Here is a 13,636-nt window from a genome sequence, read left to right on the forward strand (position 1 = left end):
CGCCGCGGACCCACAACGGACTCAAAAAATAGTGGCTCATTTGGCCCGGGTCCATTTTGGACCTGTTTATCTCATTTTTAAAATCCCTTCTGTTCTTGCTGTAGGCTATGATACAATAGGATTAACTAGGATAAAACCAAAACTATCACTAGGCCTAAGTAACCTATAGGTTACTACAGCAATAGACCATAAGCTTAAAATCTGCATTGCATTGCCTTGTATTTTTAACCTAACAATATTTATAGGCCTAACAGAAAAGTTCCAATTCAAGACATACATTTACTGTACAAAAGTAATCACTACTCAATGGAAATATAAAATTGACATTTACATTTTTGAAAAGTTATAGGTTAAAGGCTATGCAGTTTTTGTTAAGTATATGTTGGCTATAGGCTAATCTACATTAATTTTGCGGTCAACCTAATTTAATGCTTTATAGGCCTAGGTCGGTGCAAACAAAATATTTTATCTATTAGGCTACAACTTCAATGAAATGCACTATGCACAGCTAAACTATCAGAAAGTGAGTGAACAACAAGATCGAGGTTCAATACAAATGTTTTATTGATCGATCACTTCTATCACACAGTTTGTGTGGATGGAGGCGGGGCACGTCTCCTCGTTGCCCGATCTGCCGCCAGGTTGAACCACCTGATTGTGTGCTTGGTGACCTCCGCATCCGTGGCTGACCGTGTCACTGTGTTTTTCCTCACAGCACCTGTAATAAAACAGACAGATATGTTTATGGTATGTATAGGTGGAATATTAAACGAAATATAGTAACATATAGCTTTGGTGCGCGAGCTGATAAGAGAAAAACGCCCCGTGGATTGAGCACGCAGCGGGACAGACGCGCGAACTCGTCGAGCGCATCCTTATATTAAGTTGGTATTCATTTAACAATAAAAAAATTATCTAAAAAGTAGGTATTCATTTCATAGGAAGACCTAATATTTGTTTGATGTATAACAGGGCTTGTGATTTTAAACATTGGATTTGATTTGTAACAATATTATGTCATGAGAGGGGGTTCTGCGAAAAATCAGCAGCTGAGCCGACCATACCTGCCAATAAAACCGGACATCAGCTACTGTTAATAACCAGAAGTCGGAGGTGGATACCGCGTTTAGCCAGGCAAATAAGTTATTATATCAATTTATATAGTTTTCTTTTACTTATTTAAATAAACTAGGCCTACTTCTATTAGTAATTATTTTATTAGAAAAGGTATATCAAATATAAATCAAGTAACGAAGATCATAGACATTATACAAAAAACAAACATTAAGCTACATTTGAAATTATAAATTTGTACCTGTATAAATATATTTTATGAATGAGTGAATGTTTGTTAAATAATTATATATATTTATATTATATATTAATAAATATACAATATGATTATATAATAACACAGAATGATATAATGTATAATGATATACACACACAGAAAGAAATGCCTAGTATGACGTAATCATATTGTATATTTATTAAATTACGATACTGTTGGCTGCCACGAATACTGTTGGCTGCCACGAAATAGTCCCTCCTAATTTGACAGGGCTTCTGATTTTTTTCGCTGAACCCCTGCTGTGAGAAACTACTGTTATTTTGACCTTTAATTCAAACCTGTCAGATGTCCTACAATAGCCTACACTTTTAATGATGTGCACAATTGTGTGATGATTTTTTCGATTAATGTTTTGTCGACCGGAAGAGGAGGGCCGAAGTTATGACGTCACTTTGTAGGACAACTCGGAAGCTAGCGGCGCATGGGTTCCCTCGATCGAAAAGCTATGCATTTTCCCCATAGACTTTTGGAAAATCGCAAAAAATAAGATCTGTGTTTAACAAAGAGTTGTGACCCTTACACGTTTTGCCTATCAAGATAATCTTTACAAGTTCATCCAAAATGTATACATTTTGAAGCCTAAATAAAGCCGTCAGATATTTTTAAGACACAATAAAGTTTAAAAAACCACAATTAGGTTATAACTGGTGTGTTTTAAGTCATAGATCAAAACGTGAAAATATTTAGAGGCTTTGTTAACCACAGACCTTATTTCAGGCGATTTATCAAAAACCCATTAAAAAAAACCATAGACTTTTGGACGAGGGAACCTGAAGTGCTAAAACCCGAGGTACTTTACCTATGGTTATAACTGACGTTTGAAAACACTTTAAATGCGTCTGCCAAATGAATAAATGTAACAGAAGAATAGACTGATCTGCGAGCTAGTTGGTCGCACGTCAGAGGCGCCCGCGCCATTGGATGTGCAGTTGCGGCAGCACAGCCTATGAGCGAGCTGCAGCTGCGAATGCGTTTTACATATAGGCTTCAGTAAATCGAGGAAAAGGAGTTTCAACATAAGAATGATACTGAATGTAAGAAATAGCCTAGTCTGCCAGTCGATCTTGTAACGTTACAGATAGCTGAGGCTGCTTGGCTGAAGAGGCGCGTCCACCGGCCGGCTCAGTCTCACACAAAGCCCGCCCTTTTACCCATATATGGATTTTTTACAGTCTATGTTCGGCACTCAATTTAGGCGGTCTCTGACGTGCCAGGGTGAAAAGTGCCCTGATTGGTTCAAGCGTCTGAGCCGCCTCGCCATAGGTTCGTGCAGCATTTGCTGGCAGCACAGCCAATGACCGCTCTAGACGCTCTTTTTTTTTTTTCGCTCTAGATGCTCATCTGTGTCTGCTGTGAAACTTTACTGCGTCACAAAAAAATTGGCTTCAATATTCTCGAGAAAAGGAGTTTTCCCGTAATACGAGACCTCTCGAAACACAAATTTAAGGTCATAACACTTGTATATTGTTACTGTTAGTTTAACTGATTTTATTGTTCTTATTTGTAAGTCGCTTTGAATAAAAGCGTCTGCTATATGAATAAATGTAATTAATATAAAAGTCATTAGGTGTCGCACCGCTGCTCCTTCAGCTGCTTATGAAAAGTCATAGTCGTAATTACACGACTCTGCAGAGTCTGCTCTAACGTTACTGAACTCAAGCGAAATGTCATCCGCTCCCTCGAGCAACTAGAACAGTGACAAATACGTCGTCACTCGCGAAGTCATGGCAACCAAATAACAACAGTATATTGTATATAATATATTATAATATATAATATATTTGCCTATAGGGAAAGTGACAAACAGCGACGAAAGCCGTGACATGAAATCCGCACTCACGGGTCCCGTGAAATATGACAGCTAACGTACAGCTTATTGGAAAATACATAGCATTGTGGACACTGAATTTGATTAATTTAATTTTACGTTACGTTACTGTTTATCAGACCCCAGACGACACAAGAAATGTTTATGTTCACAAGGTATGGTTTCAATGTAACTTAGACGGTATAACTAACATTAGCAGAAACCCGCACTTTTGAGTTTGACGTTCAAATAGGCGGCATTAGTTGTCTGAACCGACTCAAACAGTGATTAAAATGACGAAACTTAATTTTCATTATATAAGAGGATGGCAGACACACACACACATGAGACCAAAATTGGCAAAATGCAAACTTAATAATGCACAGCTAGCTAGAAGCTATAGCGCTAAACCATTAAGTGAACATTCTAAAGTTGTCCTAATATCAAACAACGTCATTACAATTAGTAGAGTGATTTAAAAAACAATGTTTACTGTGAATGTCGCAATATATCAATAAATCAATATACTTACTCAAAAGAGGGTTCAACACAACCGTGTCACAGCAAAAATATTCTCGAATGATATTGGCTCTTGGTGACGTGCTGTAGTCCAACGTTGCAGTAAAGGCGCGTCCGCGTCCGAGCATCCGATATGGGTCCGCTCAGGACCCGCTATTTGACAGTAGAATTTACGGAGCCTCCCGGAGGCGGAGCTGATCCTCTGGGCGGCGCCAAAACGAATTTGACAGTCACGCGGGTTTGGCGACTTGAACGCGGATCCGCATAGGAGTCTCCTGCTGTGTGGGAGGGCTCTTATGGGCCACAACAGGTATATATATGGGCTACTATATTTGTTTGTTTGGGTTACCTTATTTTACAGTAAACCCCTAAATACAAACATTACATGTAATCCACTAAACTACACTAAAATGTTAAAGGTATTCAATGAACAGAAGCAGTAGTTCATGCTTTACTTTATTAAGCAAGTTATAATAACAATTTTAACATGACTATTAGAACATTGCATATTTACAACTTTATAAAACACAAGTATCAAAATGTTAACTATAAAAAAAGTTAAAGCTCCTGACAATTTCCAAACAGCTTCTCACTCCTCTGTCGTCGCTCTCCCAACGGTCCTTTGAAAAGAGAAAATAAATGAATGAATCAACCATTATGCCACTTTTTTAAATTCCTTCTCACAGTTCAAACAGATGTGTCAGGTTAGCCTTTTGGTGCCCCACATCAAGTTTATCAAGATAAGGGGGTTTGCAAACCTGTCCTGGAACACCATCTGCACATATTGAATGCACAAAATGTACATTTTGACCCATTTTTACCTCTTTTGAAGTAATTTCAATATTCAAGTCATTAAATGTTCACTTTGTTGTTAAACCATTATGCTGCCTCATAAGTCTGTCTAAAATCAGTTTTGTGAGGCACCTTAGTGTGTAAACGCTGCCTGCTAAGACATTGCCTGATAAGGCAGCAAGACAATGAGTCAGCTGCCTAAGTTTTCGGATGCAGACATTGTATGTCTCCCACATCTAATACACCTGATTCATCACATTAGCTCATTTGTAGAAACGGCTAGATCTGAAGTGGGTGTGCAGTGCTGAGGGTTCCCAGGACAAGTTTGAAAACCCCTGATTCAATATCTTTTGGCTACAATCATTCTTGTCTTTTTAAAGTTTGTATTTCCATATAAAAACAAGCATATCTTAAGACTTTTACCCATCTTGCTCTCCACCATGTGCCCTCGCAGTACGCTTTCTTCCCCTGTCCCTGGCACCGATTAGCCACTGACACTGCCTTTTCTGCGTCTCTTCTGGCAATTTGGTTTGTAAGGGCATTTTTTTTTCAAGCCTCCTGAAAAATACATAAAAGAGCATTAGAGTGAGATTAAATTCCATATTTGAGCCCTTGCAGCAAAGCAGTTATCTCCACCTTGACATTTTTCACTCCACATCTGACACGATTTCTGTTCAGCAATCAACGATTGTTGTTATGCACTGGGCTAATGTTAGTTACCGAACTAAACTGCCAGTGTGAAAGCACCCTCAGTCACTTAGCCTGCGAATTCCTAGCTAGCAGTTACTCGCGTAAACAAATAGGCGCTAACGTGTACAGTAGGCTACTAACTTCAGTTGGCTTACTTGAAAAGTCTAGGGTGCTTTCACACTGGCAGTTTAGTTCGGAACGGAGCACTGTTTGCATGAAAAATCGCTAATGTGAACGCTGTCATGCGGACCCGGGTGCGCACTGGGGTACCGAACCCGAGACTGCCTGGAGGAGGCGCTCTGAGTTCGGTTGCACTCGATCCGTGCTGCGGTTCGCGTGAATGTGAAAGCAACACGGACTCGGGTACGCACTTGTTCAGGAAGTAAAGTGACCTCCGCATGCTTTTTAGCTGATTATGATGTATTTAGTTAAATAAAACACATGTAAGGGGTGATAGTGTTGATAATTTACCTTGGATAACAGCGAGAGTGAGTCCACCATGCCAACCTAGGGAAAACAACATTATCATTATGGGGGAGACAACACAAAAAACTAACCTGAATAATCTCAATTACATTTCCTCCCAAATCGTGCAGCCATAGGTTAATCGATGGCTATTTTACATCAGAAGTAGTAATCTATTGTGTGTATTGTGTATCGAGTCATACACTAGATAGATACACAATACATACAATACAATACACTGACATTATGGATTCAGAAGGCAATAAAATCACGACTTACCCCTGTAAACGTTTAAAATACTGTACATGTTTGTTACCAAATCCATCAAAAGGAATTACTAATTATTTGAAACAGTATTCTAAAGTGTAACTATATTGGGTATCTTTTGTGCAGTTGTTTTTGAATTAGCACTAAATAAAGAAAGGAAAAAATAGCACAGGAATCCAAAGGGTTGCCGAGATGGTGTTAAAGCTTCTCAGATATCATAATTCAGTGAAAACTAGTTGTTCTGTGACAAAATAGACATTTATTAAAGATTTATTTAAAATTAAACATCAAGAATGTAGCCTAAATATTTTATTGAATGTGCACACTTTTAGATTAAAAGCTAAAATAGTCGCTGTATGATGCTGTTCTGTGATCACAATATAGACGGTAGCAGACAGATTAAACAGGCTTGTCGGGTAACGTTAATTAAATTCGAAATATTAATAAGTCCTGCTTTCATTTTGGGTGTTTAATGTGCACATCTTATAAAAATTAAGAAACTGCTGCCATTGTGGGATTTATATTGTAAAACAGTGGTACAATTTTTATGCTGGAGTCTCAACTCCAATCAACTTGTTATAATACACAGTTCAAATAGCTGCTAGTATTTTTTCGACTATTTTTGACTGACAAGAAACCGGCGGCCGGAAACAACAACAGCTAAAATACGGTCAATCTTAATACTGGCGTTTCCATCATAATTATGCTTTTAAACAAAGGTTTGCCTCGGGTAGATTCACAAAAAGGCCATAGGTTGCATTTTTTGGGAGAGTTGACCTTTAACAATTATAAGAAACTAAGAATATTACTTGCTATAATAGCGTGCAGAGCGCCAGAAATAAGGGAAAATGGCGCGATCTGAGGGAACTCGAAATTCTAACTGAAATTCTAACGTGACAATAAGCTTTTGGTTAACATTATGTTTTGAAAACAATGTATTTTAATTAACATTTCAGTTTTTAAAAGATTGTAGTTCTTACCTTGAATACAGCGAGAATCTCCTCCCGAAAATTACAGCAGAATGAGTGAGAGTGCAATGGCGCCCGCGCGGTTCAGGGCGTGGAGTGGGGGATGGGAATTGCTGAATGAAATCTCGCGAGATCCATCCTGCCAAAGATTTGTAAACTTTCAAGTCTTTTTTTTTTTTCTTTTCTTTTTTTCTCTGTATCCGAAGTTTCTTGGTCCTTTTAATTTGCAAAAATTGGGTACAATTGCAATTGTGTTGGCATTTATAGATTTTTAATAGATTAAAGTCACATGTTAAAGTGTCAAAATAACAATACTTTCTTTTTCAAAGGTGCAGTGTAATCAATCTTTGGGATTGACTTTTTGCACTTGTCTTGGTAAACTGAATTAGTCCCCTTGTAGCCCATTTTCAACCCATGTACTCAATTTCCCATTAGTGAACCAACTAGGTCCCATATGGGGAGCCCACCTGGGTTTGCCCATGTTGGACCTACTTAGTTGACCCAAGTGGGCCCCAGATAAGATGCCCATTTTGAGCCCATGCCCACTCTGTACCCACGTAGCCCATGTGTAACCCATGTGGGCCCCACATACACGTGTTTGCTGGGAAGAGTTAGGCTATATTTGATTTGTTTTATGAATCACTGTCTAGTTATAATCTGAGTGCATTGTAGGTCTGAACAACAAAAGCCCCACACACAACTTTCTGCATTTTTTAGAAAGATTTTTTTTTTTTTTTTTTTTTTTTTTTCATAAACTTTTATAATGGAAACAATTAAAGTCAGAGAGCGAGTCTGTCAGCAGGAAACATGTTTTACATCATTTATCGTCATTACTATTCAGTCACATTATGAGGCTGGCCATTCTTGTGTTTAGTCGAAATAGACAACTATAAAACAGCCGCTCATCCAGCCAATCTCAATACTGCATCTGATGAAAGCAGCCGCTGCTCCGCGAGTAAAATCAGCTGATGAAAGTATGAATGAAAGCTATGTGCTAAAAAAAAAAAAAAAAACATCGGTTTGATATGAGAGAACGCAGTGATCGATCGGTGAAGAGTGATGTGACTTTTAATAAATGTAATGTATGCAGTAGGCTAGTGTTAAAGGATATCAGAAGAGGAAATAAACTGAAAGCTAAAAATCGTGCATCGACTTAGTTACAACATTTCATTTTCTTTTAAACATTTAGCCTAATAAATCACAAGACATATTCTGGGTTATTCAATAACGAATTCAAAATCAGAATCAATAATATAAATGCAGATAGTATCAGCATTCTGCCAGTAGAAATGATCCTGTGCCTCTGAGCAGGACACAGAAACCTATACGGTAATTATTATTCATGTGCAGGTGTTTGTTTATAAACAGGTAACAGCTACAGAGAGGATCGTGCTGCTGTGCACTGATAACTGTGAGACTTTATCAGAACAGCGCACTTGTGTGCAGACACAAACTCGAGAAGCAGCCTGTTTGTTTTACTTCCTGTGCTTGTCTCTGATTGTCTGAGTAGTGTCACCTGTGTGTAATTAGTTTTATCCCTCACCTGTGTATTTAAGTGGCTGTCTGTCTGTCTATCAATTATTGTCAGTTCATTATTGATTTTGTCATCAGTGTTTCCTGCGTTTCCAGTGTGGCGTTTGCTTGTGTTGATTTCATGCATGTATTCCTACAGTGTACTCTCAATTACTTGTGGAGTACTCTCACTTTTGGATTTAAATTTTCACCTTTGGTAGGGATAAACACCTTCAATTTACCTGCTTCATCTCTGTGTCTGCATTTGGGTCCTCAAACTCTGTCTCCTGTGGCTGATTGTAACGTGTTATACAATTGTTTATCTTTCTGTCAATGGGAACCTTTACACCACGCGTCAAACCACTCCGTAGTGCAATATATAGACTAATACCAGTGTTTTGTAAGGAGAGAAAATTGATTTAAGCACATTGTTTTCACGTTATTTGAATGTTAAATTTCTTATCGGTAGATAGATATCTCCCAACTATATATTAATTTGGTCAATTCATTCTCTCCCTTTCCCCTTCCCTCTCTTCCATACAGCACCACTTGGCTGGCAGTGCTGTGACCGTTCCAAAGAGGGCCTTCTTGCGGCTGAACCGATCTCGAATGAGCATTTTTGCTCAAGAGCTGGCTGTCCTGGTGTTCAAAAAGGAAGTCCTTGCTCAGTCCACCCTGACTGGGAAGTCTGGGAAAGGGGCACCACCAAAAGGACAGCTGGACGTTGCCAAAGTGCAGGCCATAACGGGTAAATTACCTTGACTCTACTTGGAAAGCTTCTGCAATTGTATGTATTTTTGTAGCAGCAGTACAAACCACCAGTAATCTTTAAATGTTTTGCTATGTACTGTAGTAGGGAAAGAGCCCGACCGATATATTGGCCAGCCGATATGAGCTAATTGCATTTCATCGTCCGTTTATAACGACAGATATGACTATTCAAAAAGAAACAGACTCAGATCTTTCACTCATGTCATGGGTGTTGCAGGGCTCTCAAGTGTCACGCATTGAGCGTGACAGTCACTCATTACGGTCTTTTGTCACACTCTCCTGTCACACATTGTATTTCTCACGGTGAAAAACTATTTGTATTATATTTAATATGCCGCAGCGCCCCAAACTCTGGCCGCGCCGCTCTCACTGTGGAACCGGCAGGAATCAAGCGCCTCTCTTCTGGTGTTGTTTGTCTGGTGTTAGCCAATCAGACAATTCGTGTGGTGTTGTTAGCAGTGTCTCTGTAGTTTATACAGTAAAGGGGTATACTATCCAAATTATTCTGTAAATCTAGATCTCTGCTCTTTTTTTACTTTAATACCGGCAACGGCCCCCAAAAACCCATATCTGTTGGGCTGTAATGTTGGCATGCCATACTGATACAATTCTTCAGTGCTAAACCTTTGAAAAATACTATTTCATTGCCAGATGGTCTTATTTTGTGAAAATAGAAGAAAATGTTTACCTTACCTCTTGTCTATTCTGCAGATGCTGTTCTTCAGGAGTTTCCAGTCAAGTGCCTCTGATGTGCGTGCAGCCATCAGACGCAAGTGTAATAATGAGCAGTTCAACCAAAAAAATCTACGTAATATGTAGTATGTATGTTTGTCAAGTGCAGTGGTGCAATGATTGATAATGTTTTATGGTGTTCCTCACTGTTGTTTATTTTCACAATTTCTACCTCAAGTCAGACGTGTCAAAAGTGTTTTTTTTTTTTTTTTTTTTGCTTCAGCCACCAAAACAGTGGACATAACGATTCTGATGTCACAGGGAATCTTTACAAAATATAAATCCCTTTTAGTTTGGTGAGTTAGCTGTTTTCTAAAATGCCTACATCCCCATAAAGCTAGTTAAACAGTCATATATCACCCACCTTATCTAAACATGACAGGTTTAAGGATACATAAGAGCACTGTTTCATATGTTAATCAATGGACTCTTATAAACACGACTTTATTTACTGAATTTGGCTTGTCAGTTTGCAAGTTTTGATGTCTGGCCATAAGTTCTTTTGCGACTTCTTCTGTCCGTTATCTTAAGTAATACTGTGACGTTGAATTAAAACTATTCTGTCCTAATACTTTCCATAAGTTTCTAGAAAGTGTACTTTATTTTTATTTTTATAATGTTAGTGTTAGTGTTGTATACTGTGTTAGTATTGGCAATGTACTATTAATACTGTGTTAGTATTTGCCACCATACAAATTCACCACACAGTGGACTCAATCACCTCCCTGTTATCGTTGTGAATGCCCAAACTATGACCAATAAAGTACTTTTTTCACCTGCAAGTGTGTTGAGTAGTCCCTTATTTAATTCAGCCTTCATACTGGTAGCCTACAATAGCTAACCAAAAAGTAACAGAGTAATAACATATATTGATAAGTAGCCAAAAAGTGTACTTTGTTTCTAATTTGAATAAACCCAAAGTAGAACTGAGCATACTATAATCACAATAATAATATTTTAAAAGTATAATGCTTTTATATTTGTAAGACATTCAAAGTGCATTTTAAATGTACTTCTAACACAGATATGGTACACTTAATGCTTATTAATCAAGCATGTATATCATTACATACAGCGATATACTTCAAGTATACAAAGTATACTGTGCACAACCACTTCAAGTATACAAAGTATACTTGAAGTGGTTCCATTTTAGCACGTAAAAGTACACTAAGTACACTTCAAATTGTGCTTTTCTACAATTAAATTACAACTAAAATATATTAAGTACAAAATTAGTTGTTCCAAAATAGCATGCTTCAAGTTAAATAATCATTAACAAACTTGAAGTATACTGATGATTAGTCTGGCTTTAAGTATGCTCAAATATGCTAAGATTTAATATACTTAACACATTTATTTTTCACCTGGGTTGTAATGCTGCCCGAATCATGCACTGTTCCTTCGTTGGCCAGAGGAGAACTGGCCCCCCGACTGAGTCTGGTTTCTCCCAAGGTTTTTTTCTCCATTCTGTCTCCTGATGGAGTTTTGGTTCCTTGCCACTGTTGCCTTGGCTTTTGGCTTGCTTAGTTGGGGACATTTAATATTCAATAATATTATTGATCTGCCTTACTTAAGGTGGACGTTGATTCAATTTTCTTTTAGAAACAAACTTTGTTATATTATTTTCATGTTATCACTGTGAAGCGCTTTGATACAATCTGTATTGTAAAAAGTGCTATATAAATAAAGGTGACTTGACATGCTGCATTGTCCTGCTGGAAGTAGCCATCAGAGGATGGGTACATGGTGGCCATAAAGGGATGGACATGGTCAGAAACAATGCTCAGGTAGGCCGTGGCATTTAAACGATGCCCAATTGGCACTAAGGGGCCTAAAGTGTGCCAAGAAAACATCCCCCACACCATTACACCACCACCACCAGCCTGCACAGTGGTAACAAGGCATGATGGATCCATGTTCTCATTCTGTTTACACCAAATTCTGACTCTACCATCTGAATGTCTCAACAGAAATCGAGACTCATCAGACCAGGCAACATTTTCCCAGTCTTCAACTGTCCAATTTTGGTGAGCTCTTGCAAATTGTAGTCTCTTTTTCCTATTTGTAGTGGAGATGAGTGGTACCCGGTGGGGTCTTCTGCTGTTGTAGCCCATCCGCCTCAAGGTTGTGCGTGTTGTGGCTTCACAAATGCTTTGCTGCATACCTCGGTTGTAACGAGTGGTTATTTCAGTCAAAGTTGCTCTTCTATCAGCTTGAATCAGTCGGCCCATTCTCCTCTGACCTCTAGCATCAACAAGGCATTTTCGCCCACAGGACTGCCGCATACTGGATGTTTTTCCCTTTTCACACCATTCTTTGTAAACCCTAGAAATGGTTGTGCGTGAAAATCCCAGTAACTGAGCAGATTGTGAAATACTCAGACCGGCCCGTCTGGCACCGACAACCATGCCACGCTCAAAATTGCTTAAATCACCTTTCTTTCCCATTCTGACATTCAGTTTGGAGTTCAGGAGATTGTCTTGACCAGGACCACATCCCTAAATGCATTGAAGCAACTGCCATGTGATTAGTTGATTAGATAATTGCATTAATGAGAAATTGAACAGGTGTTCCTAATAATCCTTTAGGTGAGTGTAGTTCTTAATTACTAACTACAAATTACATCTCCAACAAGTCTAATTAGATTAATGTAATAATTATTATCTCTAGAAAGTATTGGTCTACTTACTAATTTGTTCTACTTACTTATTAATTACTTTCTAAATCCCAAATCAACCTCAACCACCTGAACAATAAGGAGAGACAAGAAACTGCACTTCTAATGCTTTCAAATAAACAATATACAATTGCATGAATTATTCTTGAATTTACCAAAGTGAGTAAATAGAGGGAGAAAGTTACATAAAAAATATACCTTTTAAAATGTTATATTAAAACCACTATTGTTTTATACAGAACTGTTTTATAGTCTTTAATTTAATTACAGTATTTAGATTACTTTATAATTCATTACACCCAACACTGTATAAAAGTAATTAAAATGTAAACTTACGCATTGACTCGAGCAGCTATTTTCTCCCAAGCTAACTCTCTCGATCGCCGCTGCTGCCGTGTTGCTTTTTTTTAAAATACGTGTTCTGCGTGTTCTGCACATCCAGTTCTGCTGCTGAGAAAAATGCAGACCTCTTTTTGTCTGACGCTGTTGCCATGGTGACTCGTAATATCTGCGCTCCATTGATAATGGCTTTTTATAGTTGTGATGCACGCGCTTAACTCCGAGTCAGTCAAGTTTTAACTCAGAGTTGGTTGAACCTCCTTATTGGCCATGGTTTTGGCTAAGCCGAAAATACATGACCCGGCGGCGCCGGAGGTGAAACATCTTCAGTAAAATATAAAACATAAAAATGACAATAGCTAATTCTGGCTCCATAGCTGTTTGCTCAATTATAAAAAATGAATGATCAGGATGGCAGCTCCGTCTCGCACCGTTGCTTGGCGCCATGGAGCGGTAATCGGGAACACCTGGATGCGCAATTAGGAAATCCTATGAAGGCTACAAGGTGCGTCCTTCGAAGGACGAATAGGCTGCATCCTTCGAAGTCCGCGGCCTTCAGAGGATGCAGCCTTCACATTGGGACACAGCTTATGTTTTCATCAGAAACCTAAGCTGTGTCCGAAATCGCATACTTCCCTGCTATATAGTAGACGAAAAACAGAATGTGACAAAAGCCATACGTCCAATATCACAGTACTGATAAAAGAGTAGGCAAAAAAGTACTGACCTATTACTACCAGCGA

This window comes from Rhinichthys klamathensis, unplaced genomic scaffold (assembly GCF_029890125.1).
Source record: "Rhinichthys klamathensis goyatoka isolate OS25496 unplaced genomic scaffold, OSU_Roscu_1.1 h1tg000819l_1, whole genome shotgun sequence".
In the NCBI taxonomy this organism is placed as follows: domain Eukaryota; kingdom Metazoa; phylum Chordata; class Actinopteri; order Cypriniformes; family Leuciscidae; genus Rhinichthys; species Rhinichthys klamathensis.